The sequence below is a fragment of the Pongo pygmaeus genome, chromosome 20 (genome assembly GCF_028885625.2).
Source record: "Pongo pygmaeus isolate AG05252 chromosome 20, NHGRI_mPonPyg2-v2.0_pri, whole genome shotgun sequence".
Classification (NCBI taxonomy): domain Eukaryota; kingdom Metazoa; phylum Chordata; class Mammalia; order Primates; family Hominidae; genus Pongo; species Pongo pygmaeus.
In genome coordinates this window covers 21,064,267-21,081,401 of record NC_072393.2, presented here as the reverse complement: position 1 = coordinate 21,081,401, position 17,135 = coordinate 21,064,267, and the positions used below count along the sequence as shown (strand labels likewise).

Below are 17,135 nucleotides of genomic sequence, written 5' to 3'. Positions count from 1 at the left end.
TCAAGATTACCCTTTGGAAACTTTATAGGGTGACGTGTCCTCAGCTAACCTTCAGTTTTTTTCTGGGCCTGGGTTTTAGTACTTTCTGGGGATAAACCAACATACCCACTATGGCTATGTCTCCTGGAGTGTCTAGTGAACATTAGCTCTTGGGTCATTTTCTCCCATAGACCACCTGAAGTATGGAGTGTAGCCTCTCAAGGGAGCAGGTGGCAGCCTTGGGGCTGAAAGGCATCTCCTAGTGCTTTTTATTTTTTTTTTTAGCTAACCCCTTGAGACATGAAGATTGTCTTCACTCAGCCTAGCTTCCATTTCTTGGAGACACATTGCTGGGCAGCCAATTAGATGCTGGTATTGAGGGGAAAAAAATAATTTCTGCCCCCTGGATTATCTTGGGTAGGGCAGAAAAACAGTGAAATAAAAATAGTGAAAAATTGGTAAGAAAAAAAAACTCCAAAAGACAAAAAACGGACCCCAGTGAGATGGCGTAAAAACTTAAAAACTAAAACGCACCTGGGGCACTCACTGGGGCATAGTGCTGTGTCTCCTTGGAGGGTGGCTATTGAGCATGTAAGTGAACAGGATAGGGTGGGTGATTGGATCTGTACCTTGAAAAGATTTGTTCACTTATTTTGACCTCAGGTTTTTTATTTATTTATTTATTTATTTATTTATTTATTTTTGAGACAGTCTCACTCTGTTGCACAAGCTGGAATGCAGTCACTCGATCTCTGCTCACTGCAGCCTCCACCTCCTGGGTTCAAGTGATTGATTCTCATGCCTCAGCCTTCTGAGTAGATAGGACTACAGGTGCGCACCACTGCGCCCACCTACCTTCTGTATTTTTAGTCGAGACGGACCAGGCTGGTCTCAAGCTTCTGGTGTTAAGTGATCCACCTGCCTTGGCCTCCCACAATGCTGGATTACAGGTGTGAGTCACTGCATCCAGCTGCATGAGTTTTTTTTACTGTAATTTACATTTTGTTAGTAGGGCTTGAAAGGTAAGAAAATATTTACAAAGGACATAAAAGAGATGAATTTCAAAAAATTAGTATTTAATCATATATTCCATTTGTTAATAATTATCAGGCTGGGCTTGACGGCTCATGCCTGTAATCCCAGCACTTTGGGAAGCCAAGGTGGGTGAATCACCTGAGGTCAGGAGTTCAAGACCTACATGGCCAACATGGCGAAACTGCATCTCTACTAAAAATACAAAAATTACCCGAGTGTCCAGTTACTTTTTATCTTCTACCATGATTTTAAGCTTCTTGAAATCCTCACCAGAAGCAGATGCTGGCACACACTTCTTATACAGTCTGCCAAACTGTGAGCCAAATAAACCTTTTATCTTTATAAATTATGCACGTTCAAGTATTCCTCTATATGCAAAATAATTAATATCATCTATAATGTTGTCTAAGTTTTCTCTTTCTTATTTTTATCTAAATTTTATATTTATTATTGCAAATGGAGTTTTGGTGTTTACAATTATTATGTTGCTCTTTGTGTCTTGCTTCACTTTTGTGAGTATTTGCTTTATATATTTTGGAGCCCTGATGTTATATACACATATACTTATAGATAGATAAATATTATAGTTATAGATTCCTGGTAAATCAATTCACTTTACCATAATATAATATCAATCTTTGTCTAGTGGTACTAGTTGACTTAAACCATATTATGTCTAATATAATTATGACCACCTCACTCAATTGTGGTTACTATTTTCATGGAATATACAGTTTTTTCATTCAGTTACTTTCAGTCTATTTGATTCAATGCTTAAATGAATCTGTTGTAGGCAACATAGTGTATGCTTTTTGAAAATTCACTCAGGCATTCTATTGCTTTTTCTTTATATAATTTTATATATATGTATATTTATTTATTTATTTTTGTTGTTGTTGTTGAGATGAAGTCTCACTCTGTCACCCAGGCTGCAGTGCAGTGGCACAATCTCAGCTCACTGCAACCTCCACCTCCCGGGTTCAACTGATTCTCCTGCTTCAGCCTCCTGAATAGCTAAGATTACAGGCACATGCCACCATGCCCAGCCAATTTTTGTATTTTTAGCAGAGATGGGGTTTCACCATGTTGGCCAGGATGGGCTCGATCTCTTGACCTCATGATCTACCCACCTCAGCCTCTCAAAGAGCTGGGATTGCAGATGAGAGACACTGTGCCCAGCCTATATATATATTTATTTATTTTGTGATGGAGTTTTACTCTTGTTGCCCAGTCTGGAGTGCAATGGTGTGATCTCAGCTCACTGCAACCTCCACCTCCCAGGTTCAAGCGATTCTCCTGCCTCAACCTCCCAAGTAACTGAAATTACAGGTGCCTGCCACCATGCCCAGCTAAATTTTTGTATTTTTAGTGGAGACAGGGTTTCACCATGATGTCAAGGCTGGTCTTTAACTCCTGACTTCAGGTGATCTGCCCAACCCGGCCTCCCAAAGTGCTGGGACTGCAGGAGTGAGCCACCATGCCCAGCCTCATTTATTTTTCAGAATGGACCTCACTGTGTCAACCGGGCTGATTTGCACATTTCACTGCTGCCTGAACCTCCCAAACTCAGATGATCATCTCATTTCAGCCTCTCAAGTAGCTGGGTTACAAGTATGTGCCATCACGCCCAGCTAGCTTTTTTGTATTTTTTGTAGAGACAGACTTTTGCCATGCTGCCTAGGCCTGTCTTGAACTCCTTGGATCAAGTGATCAGCCTACCAAAATCCTAAGACTACATTTCATTTTATTAAGTATTTTAATTAATTTATTTTTAAAATAATTGCTTAAACAAATGAAATTGTTAGCTGGGCACTGTGGCTCATGACCATAATCCCAGCACATTGGAAAGCCAAGGCAGGTGGATCACCTGAGGTCAGGAGTTCGAGATCAGCCTGACAAATAAGATGTCCTACTAAAAATACAAAATTTTACTCTTCCCTATGTCTCTACCAAAAATACAAAAATTAGTCGTGCTTGGTGGCATGTGACTGTAGCCCAAGCTACTGGGGAACCTGAGACAAAAGAATTGCTTGAACCCATGAGACGGAGGTTGCAGTGAGCCGAGTTGTATCATTACATTCCAGCCTGGGCAACAAGAGTGAAACTCTGTCTAAAACCAAAAAAAAAAAAAAGAAGTGAAATTGTTATTACCAGTTATACTGTTATTCTTTTATGTGTTTGTAGTATTTATATTTTTCTCATCTCCTGTTTGACTTTCTTAATTTTCATTTAACTTTGTACTGGCATGCTTGGAAATGTGGCCAAGTACCATGTACCATTATATTTGCTTCCATCATCACCATCTTTCTTCTAAAAAGAGACCTAGAGTTCTTTTTCATTGCCATAAATACCCAACTTCTTCCACAAAGACAAAAAGATAACAGTGTCATTTAATATCACATGCTCTTGGAAAAAAATAGAATTCTTGTCTTGATGGAAGTTCTAAAGAGTGAGTGAGAGATTAAATGACTACCAGGAGCTACATAACTGCTGTTTTACTATCAAATATTCACTTTCATTTCTATGATGTCTCAAGTTATGTTAATAAAGAAGTAATAACTTTTATCCAGGAAATTTCAAAAAAACTTATTTTTAAATCAGCTGTAATAGTAATCAAAGACAGAGAAATGAAGGTTTTTAACATTCATAATTTATATTTTAAAATTAACATGCTTGTAGAAATAGAAAAGGAAGAAAAATTTATACAAACAAATGAAAGGTAGTCTGGTCAACATGGTGAAAGCCTGCCTCTACTAAAAATACAAAAATTAGTCAAGTGTGGTGGTGCACACCTGTAACCTCAGCTACTCAGGAGGCTGAAGAACTAGAATCACTTGAACTTGGGAGGCATAGGTTGCAGTGAGCTGAGACTGTGCCACTGCACTTTAGCTTGGGCAACAGAATGAGACTCCATCTCAAACAAAACAAAACAAAACAAAAAACAAAACAAAACAGAGGGAAGGAAGTGGATTACTCACAATAGCTAAGGTATGGAATCATCCTAAGTGTCCATCAATAGTTGAATAGAAAAAGAAAATGTGGTATATGTACACAATGAAATACTACTCCGCACTTAAAAAGAAGAAAGTCTTGTTATTTGCAACAATATTCATGAACCTGAAAAATATTATGCCAAGTAAAGTAAGCCAGCACAGAAAAACACACAAAACAATCAGGCCAGCAGGTTGTTTTTCTATGTGTTTCTTTCTCTTAGAAGCACCTGTGATTAAGTTTTTAGCACAATCAGAATAATCTCCGTTTTGATAAACAAAAAGTCAACAGATGAGTAACCTAATTTCATGAGTGATTTCCCACACAGTCACACATTGTTTTTTCACTCAAGAGGAAAGTATGACACAGCAGGTGTGCAACAGACTAGTAATCCAGGGTATTATCTTAGAATGTTGCCTACCCACCTAAATAAACTTTTAAAATAGTCTTTCTGCTCCTTTTGTTATCTACATAAACAAAGATATTATCTGCAAATAATAATTAACTACTCTCCAGTTTCATTCATTACAAATATTAACTTACATCTTTTTTCTGGTTTAAATTATTTTTCCTGTATGTACCATTTTATACATTCACACACACATAAAACAATAAAAATATATCCAATTACTCAATGTTGGTCAAATTTTCATTAAAATAAGTGTTAAAAATGATTATTTTTTTCTGTTTGAAGAGAGCTTTTATTGTTCTACTCAAGAGTGTTATTTCTGAAGACAAAGATGCCTGTGCTTTAATAGGCAGGTTATAGGGAGAATCCGAACAATACACCATAACATTTTACATTAATAAATTCAAGACACGCTGAATGTGGCAGCTCACACCTGTAATCCCAGCACTTTGGGAGGCCGAGGTGGATGGATCATTTGAGATCAAGAATGCAAGACCAGCCTGGCCAACATGGTAAAACCCAGTCTCCACTAAAAATACAAAAAAAAAAAAATTAACTGGGCATGGTGGCACGTGCCTGTAGTCCCAGCTACTGGGGGGCTGAGGCAGGAGAATCACTTAAACCCAAAAGTTGGAGGTTGCAGTGAGCCGAGATCGTGCCATTGCACTCCAGCTTGGGCAACAGGAGTGAAACTCTGTCTCTAGAAAATAAAAGAAAATAAAAAAATAAAATTAATAAAAGAATTCAAGACAAAGCAAAAAGTATAGATTTACTTTCAGCATTTTTGAGGTGTTTAGTTTTCTATTAGCCACGTTATTTATTTGTTTTGTTGCAATTATTGCTCTTTTCTTCTGAAAATATGTACAAACTCATAGTCACACAAACACACTAACTTAATACTTTTCTTACACCTAAGGTTTATCTTCAGAGTAATATGTGTATATTTAACTCTATGGAAATTTGAAGGGCTGGGTTGCCCCTCCACACCTGTTGGTGTTTCTTGTTAGGTGGAATGAGAGACTTGGAAAAGAAAGAGACAGAGAGACAAAGTATAGAGAAAGAAAAATGGGCCCAGGGGACCAGCGTTCAGCATAAGGGGGACCCGCGCCGGCCGTGGCCTCTGAGTTCCCTTAGTATTTATTGATCATTATTGGGCATTTCCCAGAGAGGGGGATGTGGCAAGACAATAGGGTAATAGTGGAGAGAAGGTCAGTAAGAAAACACATGAACAAAGGTCTCTGCATCATAAACACAGTAAAGAAAAAAGTGCTGTGCTTTTGATGTGCATATACATAAACATCTCAATGCATTAAAGAGCAGTATTGCTGCCAGCATGTCCCACCTCCAGCCCTAAGGTGGTTTTCCCCTATTTCAGTGGAGGCTCGTTCCTGTAATCCCAACACACTGGGAGGCCAAGATGGGAGAATCACAGGTGGTCAGGAGTTGGAGACCAGCCTGGCCAACATGTTAAAACCCTGTATGTACTAAAAATACAAAAATTAGTGAGCCTGGTGGTATCTGACTGTAATCCTAGCTACGTGGGATGCTGACACATGAGAATTGCTTGAATCCGGGAAGGAAAGTTTGCAGTGAGTGGATATTGTGCCACTGCACTAAAGCTTGGGCAACAGAGCAAGACTCTGTCTCAAAAATAAAATAAAATAGGCCAGGCAAGGTGGCTGACACCTGTAATCCCAACACATTGAGAGGCAGAGATGGGCAGTTCATTTGAGGTCAGGAGTTCAAGATCAGCCTGGTCAACATGGGGAAAACCCACCTCATTTAAAAACACAAAAAATTAGCCAGGCATACTGGCAGGTGCCTGTAATCCCAGCTCCTCAGGAGGCTGAGGCAGGAGAATTGCATGAATCCAGGAGGCAGAGGTTGCAGTGAGCTGAGATCACATGACTGCATTCCAGCTTGGGTGACAGGGCGAGACTCCATCTCAGAAAAAAAAAAAAATGAATAATAAATAAATAAAATAAAATAAATTGAATAATATCCAGGAAGTTATGTGGAAACACAGACAACTACTGAAGATCATAAAAATGAGATTAACAACAAAAAATATTAAAATAGCAGAAAACAAAAATTGTGGATGTAAAAAATAACTGAAAAATTTCTTAAAAGTAAGAAAAAATGGGGTAAACATGAAAAAGCTGAACAAACTAGGTTACACTCAAACATATATTTATAACAAACACATATATAAGCAAAATTTCAAAAATCACAGATAAGAAGAGAATTTTGGGAGCTGCAAGGTAAAAATAATAATCATTCATAAGATAGTCTCATGAGATAACCAGTGAATTTATCAAAAAAATTTTTGCAGATCAGAAGGAAACTGTGATATTGTTAAAATTATAATTTCAAAATAAGTTGTCAAGTGGTTAGCAATACCATAAGAGCAAAATTGTACTATCAAATAGAAAGAAGTCCTTCCAAAATAACCAAATCTTGAGAATTATATTGGCACTGCATATGTCCTACATATCAAGGATGGTGAAAGGAGTTTCTTCTACAGAAAATAACATAATGCAAGGAAACAACACATAATCATATGAAAATACATAAATTTCTGGGAAAGATATGTACACACATAAAAATAGAATTTCTTAACATTATCATAATGGTACAGAAAACATTATTAATTATTCTCTAACACTGAAAAGATAAATGTGTAGAAATTATAAGCATCTGTTCATGAATATACAACATAGAAAATATAATTAGTAAAGTCAATAACAAAGTTTAAGGCAGATGTAATAAGAATTTTTGTATGCAACTGAAGCTAATTTTTTACCACATTAAAATATATTGTTGAATCTTTTAGAGGTTTTAGGTAATTCCCTAAGGTACCACTAAAAAAAAATCCATATAGATACACAAAAAACAATAAGAAAAAACTGAAAGCATGTCTATATAAAAATCAAAACAACACAAAAAGGCAGAAAGAGAAAATGACACACAAGGATACAATAATCAAATAAAACAATTAAAATACCTAAGTTTTTCTCTTTCAGAAAACTATTTAAATATATATAATTATCTTTCCATTCAAGAGACATAGTTTCAATAAAAAGGTTCTTTAAAAAGTTTTAAAAATCAGATTCAACTTACCTTTTTAAAGAGTCAGTTGAGATCTAATGACAAGAAAAGACTGAAAGTTGCAAGATGAAAGTAGAAATTTTATATAAATATTAACCAAATTACAGCAGAAGAGGTCAAAATAATATTACACAAGCTACATCTTAAGTAAAAAAACTGTCATATTTTATAAAATGTACTTTAAGTCAAAACTTCAAAAAGACAAAGAAGGACATTAAACAATACATAGATTCATTCACTGGTAACCTATGACAAACTTGTTTATACACATGTGCATTTGTCTTTGTGTGTCTCAAATTAGGGTTTCATTATATCAAGCAAATACTGACAAAATTGAATACAGAGAGAGCAATATAATTATAGTAGGATATTTCAATACCCCACTTTCTGTAATAATAATAAAACAAGACATAATATTAGTAATGGAACAGAGGACTAGAAGGCAGTCAAAAACAATAATTTCTAATGAAGGTATAGAGAACACTCCTCAACAACATCAGGATACACAGCCTTCACGATAGCTCCTACAACATTCTTCTTTATAGACCACATGTTAGGCCAAAAACAAAGTCTTAACACATTATTTACAATTGAAATTTCATAGATTATTTTCTATGACAAAAATGGAATTAGAGTACAAAATAATAATATAAATAATTGATAAATTTACAGCTATATAGAAATGATACAACACACTCTTGAGCATGCACTTGTTGAAATAACTGGACTGGGTGTGGTGGCTCATGCCTGTAATCCTAGCACTTTGGGAGGCTGAAGTGGGTGAACTTAACTCCATCTCAAAAACAAACAATGAAAAAAGAAATAATTAATATTGTGAAGATGTCTATACTGCTCAATTTAATCGAGAAATTTAATACAATCTTTCTCAAATTTCTCATTGCATTTTTGAAGAAACAAAAACACCAATTCCAAAAGTATATGGAATCTAAAGAGACAATAAATTACCCAACAATCTTGAGAAAAAGGAACAATGTTGGAGGCATTACAATTTCTGATTTCAAACATATCAAAAAAGGTATAGAATTACAACAATTTGGTATGATTATAAAGGTGAAAATGTAGACTAATAAAACAGCATGCAGCACATATATTATATTAACTTTCACATAACTATTGTAACATAGTTACTGGAAGCCAGTAGGTAAAAGCAATGCAAATTTCTGTCACCAAAACATTCAGTAGATATAAAAATACTGGAATATCACTCAGATCTCAAAAAGAAGAAAATATTCTAACAACTATTAAGATAAATATTGATGACATTATGCAAAATAAAATGAGCCATCCACAAAGAGACAGAGACTGTATGAGATATACAAAGCAATTATACTCTTAGAAACAGAAAACAGACTGGTGTTTGAAAAGTGCCACAAAATGAGAAGAATTGGTAGTTGTTTGTTTATTTATTTATTTATATATATTTTTTGAATCCGAGTTTCGACCTTGTTGCCCAGGCTGGAGTGCAATGGTGCGATCTTGGCTCACTGCAACCTCCACCTCCCAGGTTCAAGCGATTCTCCTGCATCAGGCTCCCAAGTAGCTGAGATTACAGGCATGTGCCACCATGCCTCGCTAATTTTTTTGTATTTTTATTAGAGACGGGATTTCTCCATGTTGGTCAGGCTGGTCTCGAACTCCTGACCTCAGCTGATTTGCCTGCTTTGGCCTCCCAAAGTAATGGGATTACAGGCGTGAGCTACTGCGCCCATCCCTAGAATTGGTAGTTGTTTAATGACTATTGAGAATTAGCTTTGCAAGATGAAAATATTCTAGTGATATGTTGCATAACAATGTCAACATAATTAATATGACCAAACTGAATATTTAGAAACATTATATATATTTATATACATATACATATACATTTTTTTCTTTTAAAATGAAGTCTCACCCTGTCTCCCGGGCTGGAGTGCAGTGGCACAACTTCGGCTCAGTGCAACCTCCACCTCCTGTGTTCAAGCAATTCCCCTGCGTCACCCTCCTGAGTAGCTGGGATTACAGGCCCGCACCACCTAAGCCCAGCCAATTTTTTGTATTTTTGTAGAGACGGGGTTGCACCATGTTGGCCAGGATGGTCTCAATCTCCTGACCTCCTGATCCGCCCACCTCAGCCTCCCACAGTTCTGCGATTACAGGCGTGAGCCACTGTGCCCAGCCTAGAAATATTTTATTGTAAATTTTGTTATGTGTTTTTGACACATAACACATTTCTTTCTGTGTTTCTCCCCCACAGAAAAAATATAGATTCACAAATGAATAAATGCTGAAATTAGGAGAATTTTTATGACTACTCACCTAGACAGGATTAAAAAACTGTTACAGACCGGGAATGGTGGCTCACACCTATAATTACAGCACATTGGGAGGCTGAGGCAGGCAGATCACCTGAGGTCAGGAGTTCGAGGCCAGCCTGACCAACATGGAGAAATCCCGTCTCTACTAAAAATACAAAATTCGCTGGGCATGGTGATGCATGCCTGTAATCCCAGCTACTCAGGAGGCAGAGGCAGGAGAATCACTTGAACCCAAGAGGCGGAGGTTGCAGTGAGCTGAGGTCACACCATTGTACTCCAGCATGAGCAAAAAGAGCAAAACCCTCTTCCAAAAAAAAAAAAAACTGTTACAGCAAACCTACACAATAAATATACAAGTGACACAAAAATACAAAGATAATATTTATCCAGGCAAACAAACATATAAATAATTATATTGGCAATAGACATATGGCTTATTCATATTTAATTTTGCTCCATAGTGTCTTAAATTGTACAGAGTTAAAAATTGTCATACCCAATTATAATATAAACTAAAAAATTAAAACACAATTAACTGGTGTGACGTGACATACCCAAAAACATATAACACAAAAATATAAAATTCTGAAACAAAATTAAAACCTGGAATATAAAACTTATTGGATACCATCAAGTAGATGAATGTATTCATGACACAAATCTTAGAATATAGGGAAAAAGTAATATAGAGGTTACATGAAGATTAAAAAAAATCTGAAAACTTCCCAAATTTTGATGTAACAAAAAAAAATTTCTAACCAGTAATACTCAATTCAAAATTACTTTACTTCAAAAAGAAGATAAAAATAAAGACTTTCCAAAATAAAAGGTGAGAGTATTCATCACAACTATCACTGTCTCTCATAATATAATACTTGGGGCAGGTGCACTGGCTCATGCCAGCACTTTGGGAGGTCAAGGTGGGTGGATTGCCTGAGGTCAGGAGTTCAAGATCAGCCTGACCAACATGGTGAAACCCCATTTCTACTAAAAATGCAAAAATTACCCAGGTGTGGTGGCACACACCTGTAGTCCCAGCTACTCAGGAGGCTGAGGCAGGAGAATTGCTTGAATCCAGGAGGTGGGAGTTGCAGTGAGCCAAAATCATGCCATTGCACTCCAGCCTGGGAGACAGAGCGAGACTCACTCTTAAAAAAATTTTAAAAAATAAAGCCAGGCACGGTTTCTCAAGCCTGTAATCCCAGCAATTTGGAAGGCCAAAGCGGGTAGATCACTTGAGGTCAGGAGTTTGAGATCAGCATGGCCAACATGGTGAAACCTCATCCTCATCTCTACTAAAACTACAAAAAAAAAAGAAAAATTAACTGGGCATTGTGGCATGCTCCTGTAACCCCAGCTCCTTGGAAGGGAGGCTTAGGCAAGAGAATCGCTTGAGCCTGGGAGGCGAAAACTGCAGTGAGCCAAGATCGTGCCACTGCACTTTAGCCTGGGCTAGGAGAGAGAGACTCCATCTCAAAAAAAAAAAAAGTAAAAAAAATACTACACCAGGCTCAGGCACAATCATTCATGTGTGTAATCCTACATCTTTCGGAGGCCAAAGTAGTCATATCACTGGAGACCAAAAGTTCAACATCAGCCTGAGCAACATAATGAGATTCTATGTATAAAAATACAGAAATGTTAAAATGTGTCCATTATGTTGAAACACAAATTGATACTGGACAGCATCATAAAAACATATATAAATATAAAGCTATACCCTAATGTAAATATATGGACACATATAGAATTCTTTACTATCAAAATAATGGTACAGGCTGGACATGGTGGCTCACACCTGGAATCCCAGCACTTTGGGAGTCTGAGGCGGGCAGATAACTTGAGGTCCGGAGTTCCAGACCAGCCTGGCCAACATGGTGAAACTCCATCTATACTAAAAATACAAAAAATTAGCAGGGCATGGTGGCAGGCACCTGTAATCCCAGCTACTCAGGAGGCTGAGGAAGGAGAATTGCTTGAACCCGAGAGGCGGAGGTTGCAGTGAGCCAAGATCACACCACTGCACTCCATCCTGGGAAATGGAGCAAGGCTCAGTCTGAAAAAAAAAATCCAACACAAAACAAAACAAAACAAAAAAACCAAAATGATGGTACATAAAACCTTTAAAGTGCTTTTATAGAATATAAAAAACAATATGTAAATCCATATAAATCTGTTAATAGATACACCATATAAACTAGGTGAGGCATTCAAGACTAGCCTGGTCAAGATGGTGAAACCCCGTCTCTACTAAAAACAAACAAAAAAAATAGCTGGGCGTGGTGGCAGGCGCTTATAATCCCAGCTACTCAGAAGGCTGAGGCAGAGAATCCCTTGAACCAGGGCGACGGAGGTTGTAGTGAGCCGAGATCGTGCCACTGCACTACAGCCTGGGCAACAGAGGGAGACTCCATCTCAAAAAAATAATAATAATAATTTTAATATTAATAACAAACTGGAAAATACAGAAGCATAGTTTTTGTATTCAATGAAGGTTGTTATAAGATTAAAATATATTGTTTTTTAACTTTAAGATGTATGTAATCTTCAGTTTTCAAGATGATTACAAAGATAATATATATAGAAACTATGCAAAAGAAAACAAAATATAATCAAAGCATGCCAGTACAAGATTAAATGAAAATTAAGAAAGTAAAACAGAAAATGAGAAAAATGTAACTACTAGAAACACATAAAACAATAACAACTGGTAATAACAACTTCATTTTTTAAGCAATTATTTTAAATATAAATTAATTAAACTACTTAATAAAATGAAATGTAATCTTAGGACTTTGGAAGGCCAAGGTGGGTGGATCACTTGATCTCAGTAGTTCAACAGCAGCCTGGGCAACATTGCAAAACTCTGTCTCTACAAAAAATACAAAAAAGCTAGCTGGGTGTGATGGCAAAAACGTGTAACCCAGCTATTTGAGAAGCTGAAGTGAGAGGAACATCTGAGTTTGGGAGGTTTGGGCAGCAGTGAGCCCTGCAAATCAGCCTGGTTAACCAAGTGAGACCCTATTTGAAACATAAATGAGGCTTGGCATGGGGGTTCACGCCTGTAATCCCAGCACTTTGAGAGGCCGAGGCAGGTGAATCACAAGGTCAGGAGTTCAAGACAAGCCTGGCCATTAAGGTTAAACCCTGTCTCGATGAAAAATACAAAAATCAGCCAGACGTTGTGGCACGCGCCTGTAGTCCCAGCAGTTTGGGAGGCTGTGGCAGAAGAATTGCTTGAACCTGGGAGGCAGAGGTTGCAGTGAGCTGAGATCATGCCACTGCACTCCAGCCTGGGCAGCAGAGCGAGACTCCATCCCCCCAGAAAAAACAGAAACCTTCACTAAAGAAACACTAATGTGAAACTTCAAAACAAAAATAAGATAAGAGTTTACTCATAAAACCTGGTATGCAACATTGAGGTATCATTAAAAAAATTTTGTCAGGCTAGATGCATTGGCTCACACTGTGGGAGGCTGAGGCAGGCAGATCACCTGAGGTCAGGAGTTTAAGACCACCTTTGCCAATGTGGTAAAACCTCATCTCACACAAAAATACAAAAATTAGCCAGGTGTGGTGACACATGCCTGTAATTCCAGCTACTTGGGAGGCTGAGGCATGAAAACTGCTTGAACCCAGGATGTGGAGTTTTCTGTGAGCCAAGATTACAGCACTGCTCTCCAGCCTGGGTGACAGGCTGTGACTCCATCTCAAAAAAATTTTTTTTTAATTTGTCTGGATAACTGCAATATTTAGCTGTTACTGTGTACTCATTAAATGCAGATATTTTGAATCATTGGCATGCACTGTGTGGCAGTAAAATTTCAGAAAATATTCAGTATAATCATAAATAGAAGATTCTAATGAGAAACTTCTAATAAATAAGCATTTTTAAAAACTACAGTTACTTTTTATGTTTTAAATATACGTTATTCTTACACAAAATGAAACTTTCGTAATCTAACTTTAGAAGCAAAGAATAGCCTTATATTGTTAAAGATAGAAAATATACATGTATATATTGCAGAATAGAGTTAGACCCTCTGATATGTAAAGCAAATATTGGGAAATAAACTATGTTATTATTTAGATATAGGCCGAAGAAAGTAGATGAAAATCCTATAATTCTTTTTTGCCTGCAGCAAACTTAAATTTATAAGTAACTCTTTTAGTAAATATGGAGTGCCTACTAATTTTCTAACTACATCAGGCATACCATGCAAATTCTAGCATATTGTCCTAAATATCTGAATCTAAAATTACAGAAAATTTTGAAATAGAAAATGGAAAGTAAAAATGTATAGGGAGAGTGACATCAGTAAGATGAAAAGATTAAAAGTCCCCTACATTCATATCCCCTCACAGCAAAATAATGTCAGCCATCCCTGACAAAAATGCCTTTATGAGAGCACTAAGCATTATGGCTCACACCTGTAATGACAGCTACATCATACATTAAGGTGGAAAAACTGCTTCAGGCCAGAATTTTGATAGCAGCCTGGGTTATGTAGCAAGACCCCATCTCCAAAATAAGTGCCTGTAAGACAGATTTGAGATCCAGGGAAGGAGTGGTGAAACTCTGTTAAAGCTTAAGATTGAAAAATGTTCTACTCAGAAGGCAGACCCTCAATTAGGTGGGAAAGTACAGGATTCCTGTTTATGGCTACAGACCAGGATAGAGTTCACCCAACTTGGTCCCAAACTGAGATTCTGAGAATTCTGAACTTATTATATAACCATCCCAAACTCCTCCCGGCTGCTGTCTGGGAGAGGTCCTGCCATTCCAGAGACTCAGAGGAAGGCATCTATTTACAGCCATGCAGGCAGGCCTGCAGACCTTGGCCTTTACTCTGGTCCCTGAAGTGGTTCAATGACTCAGTTTCAGTTACCTGAGCCACAGTTTATGGTCAGTTCTTCCTACATAGAAATCCACACAGTTACCTGAGGAAATACTCCCTCATACTCATGAAAGCCACACTCATCCACATCCTGATTTAAGGCCCAGCATATGCAGACCTGACTGCAAAAACATGCCGTAGTGCCTGCCCTACTGGGCAAAGTCCTGAAGGATATTTAGTCTGTCCAAAAATAAAATGGGAATTACAACAACCCAAGCCCCTGTAACAAGCCAACTAAAGGTGGACCCTAGTGCAGATCCAGCAGCCTTGTGACCAAGCTACAATCCTTCTTCACTACAAATTCAGATGGCATCTCATCACCCTAAGGATAAAAGAAAATCTTTACAATCTAAAATTAGTTTATGAAAACTTGAAGAGGTGTTTGCTCCATCAAATTCGGACACCAATACAAAACTATATTGTGCCCATTGTCAATTCTTCTATTTTAATGTAGCACTGGAAGTATGTAGCAGAAGAATCAGTCAAAGAAATTTTTTAAAAAAACCATTGAAATTGAAAAATGAGTAAAAAGTTGCTGTTTGTAAGTCATACAATCTTATATTTAAAAAACCATAAACAGTACATTAAAACCTATCTAAACAAATAAATATACTCAGTAAATCAGCAAAATATAAAATTAACATACAAGTGTATGTGTGGTTTCATGCACTTAAACTATCTGATAAAATAAAGAAAAAATTTTATTTACTGGAGCATTAATTAGTAAATTTCTGAGGAAAAAATTAACCAAAGAGGCAAGACATTTTTACAATAAAAAAATAAATTAGAGAAGATCCAAATAAATTTTAAAATATTTTGTCTATGGCTTGAAAGAATAAATATTATTGTAGTGCCATATTATCCAAAGTAATCTATAGAGTCAATAAAATTCCTATCAAAATTGCTGTGGTATTTATTTCACAGCAACAGAAAATACAATTCTAAAATTTACATGAAACTAAAATAAACTTTGAATAGCCAAAGCAATTATGAGGAAAAAGAACAAAGCAGAAGGATATCATACTTATAATTTCAAACTATATTTCAAGGCTATATAGTAATAAAAACAGAATGGACTGTGGCAGAAAAATGAACAAAAAAAGCAACAGAAACTACTACTTTCACACATTTCAAACCTGATGAAAAAAGAGAACTTAAAACATAGTTTTAGTTTCTCATAATCATCCAGATATTTGTGTGTCCTCAAAATAGTAGAAAAGCAGTCAGATTGTGCAGTCTCTTCTATGCCATGCAGAGGACATTGGCTCCCACTGTGAACTTGAAGGAAGCTCACTGAAAGAAAAGCAGACTCCTTAGAGAATTTAAAAGCATAAGACAGAAGATTCCCCTTTGTGAGAGCAAAAAAAACCACCTACCTGGGTGTTTGGCAATCATCTCCTGTCTCTTCATAGTCAAAGTTTCTTTTCCTTGCTCTCAACAGGTGATCAGGTCTGGGTTAGAGACAACAATACTTGTTTTATTAAGACTAAATACATAAATTTTTCTCATATTCTCCAATTATGAGCTAGTAATGTGCTCAGCAGAGAGAATGTGATAAAATATTCTAGTAAATTAATAGCAAAATAGGAAGTTATAACAGAAATTTCTAAATATTTAGAAAATACTTTCAATTTGTAGGTTTCTTAATTTTACTACCTGGTACCGCTGAATCAAAAATTGGTGGTGGCAATTAGATTTTCAGGTGGGGACAAAAATATTTTAGGCCACAAAATTTCTGGAACTACCACTAATTTAGAGTGAAGAATACAGCTCAACTCAGGAATGTGGAAAATTTGGAGTAAGATGAAACATCTTCAAGAAATTCTTTACTAAATGAACAAATTTTGAAGATTTTCTGGAAAAAGTGGATCTGGAAGTTTTTTATGCAAAGAATAAATGACTAAAAACATTTTACAAAAAAGATAAATAGGCTGAGCACGGTGACTTATGCCTGTAATTCCAGCACTTTGGGAGGCCAAGGCGGGCAGATCACCTGAAGTCAGGAGTTCGAGACCAGAAAGGCCAACATGGTGAAACCCCATCTCTACTAAAAATACAAAAATTAGCCAGGCGTGGTGGCAGTCACCTGTAATCCCAGCTACTCGGGAGGCTAAGGCAGGAGAATCACTGAACCTAGGAAGCTGAGGTTGCAGTGAGCAGAGATTGCACCATTGCACCCCAGACTGGGCAACAGAGTGAGACTCCATCTTGAAAAATAAAAATAAAAAGAGAAATAAAACCTTTAGGATATATTATGAATTATGTACTCAAGTTATCCTCACCAAGGAAGACCATGTTTCTGTAGTTCTTTAACATCACATCCCTGTAATAATTTCACTGTGCAGTGTCCACGCAATGCCACTCCTCCAAGGAGAATTCTATGGCCACATCTCTAAATTG

At 36.9% G+C, this 17,135-nt stretch overlaps 1 protein-coding gene and 1 pseudogene across 1 annotated transcript in view; one reads left to right on the top strand and one right to left on the bottom strand.

Moving 5' to 3' along the window:
* The window catches only part of LOC129020572 (zinc finger protein 486-like), a 168,107-nt gene that overhangs the window by 95,635 nt on the left and 55,337 nt on the right, over window positions 1-17,135 (top strand). The window lies entirely within an intron of this gene.
* LOC129021039 (zinc finger protein 506-like) overlaps window positions 1-17,135 on the bottom strand; it is a 22,607-nt pseudogene extending 5,472 nt beyond the window's left edge.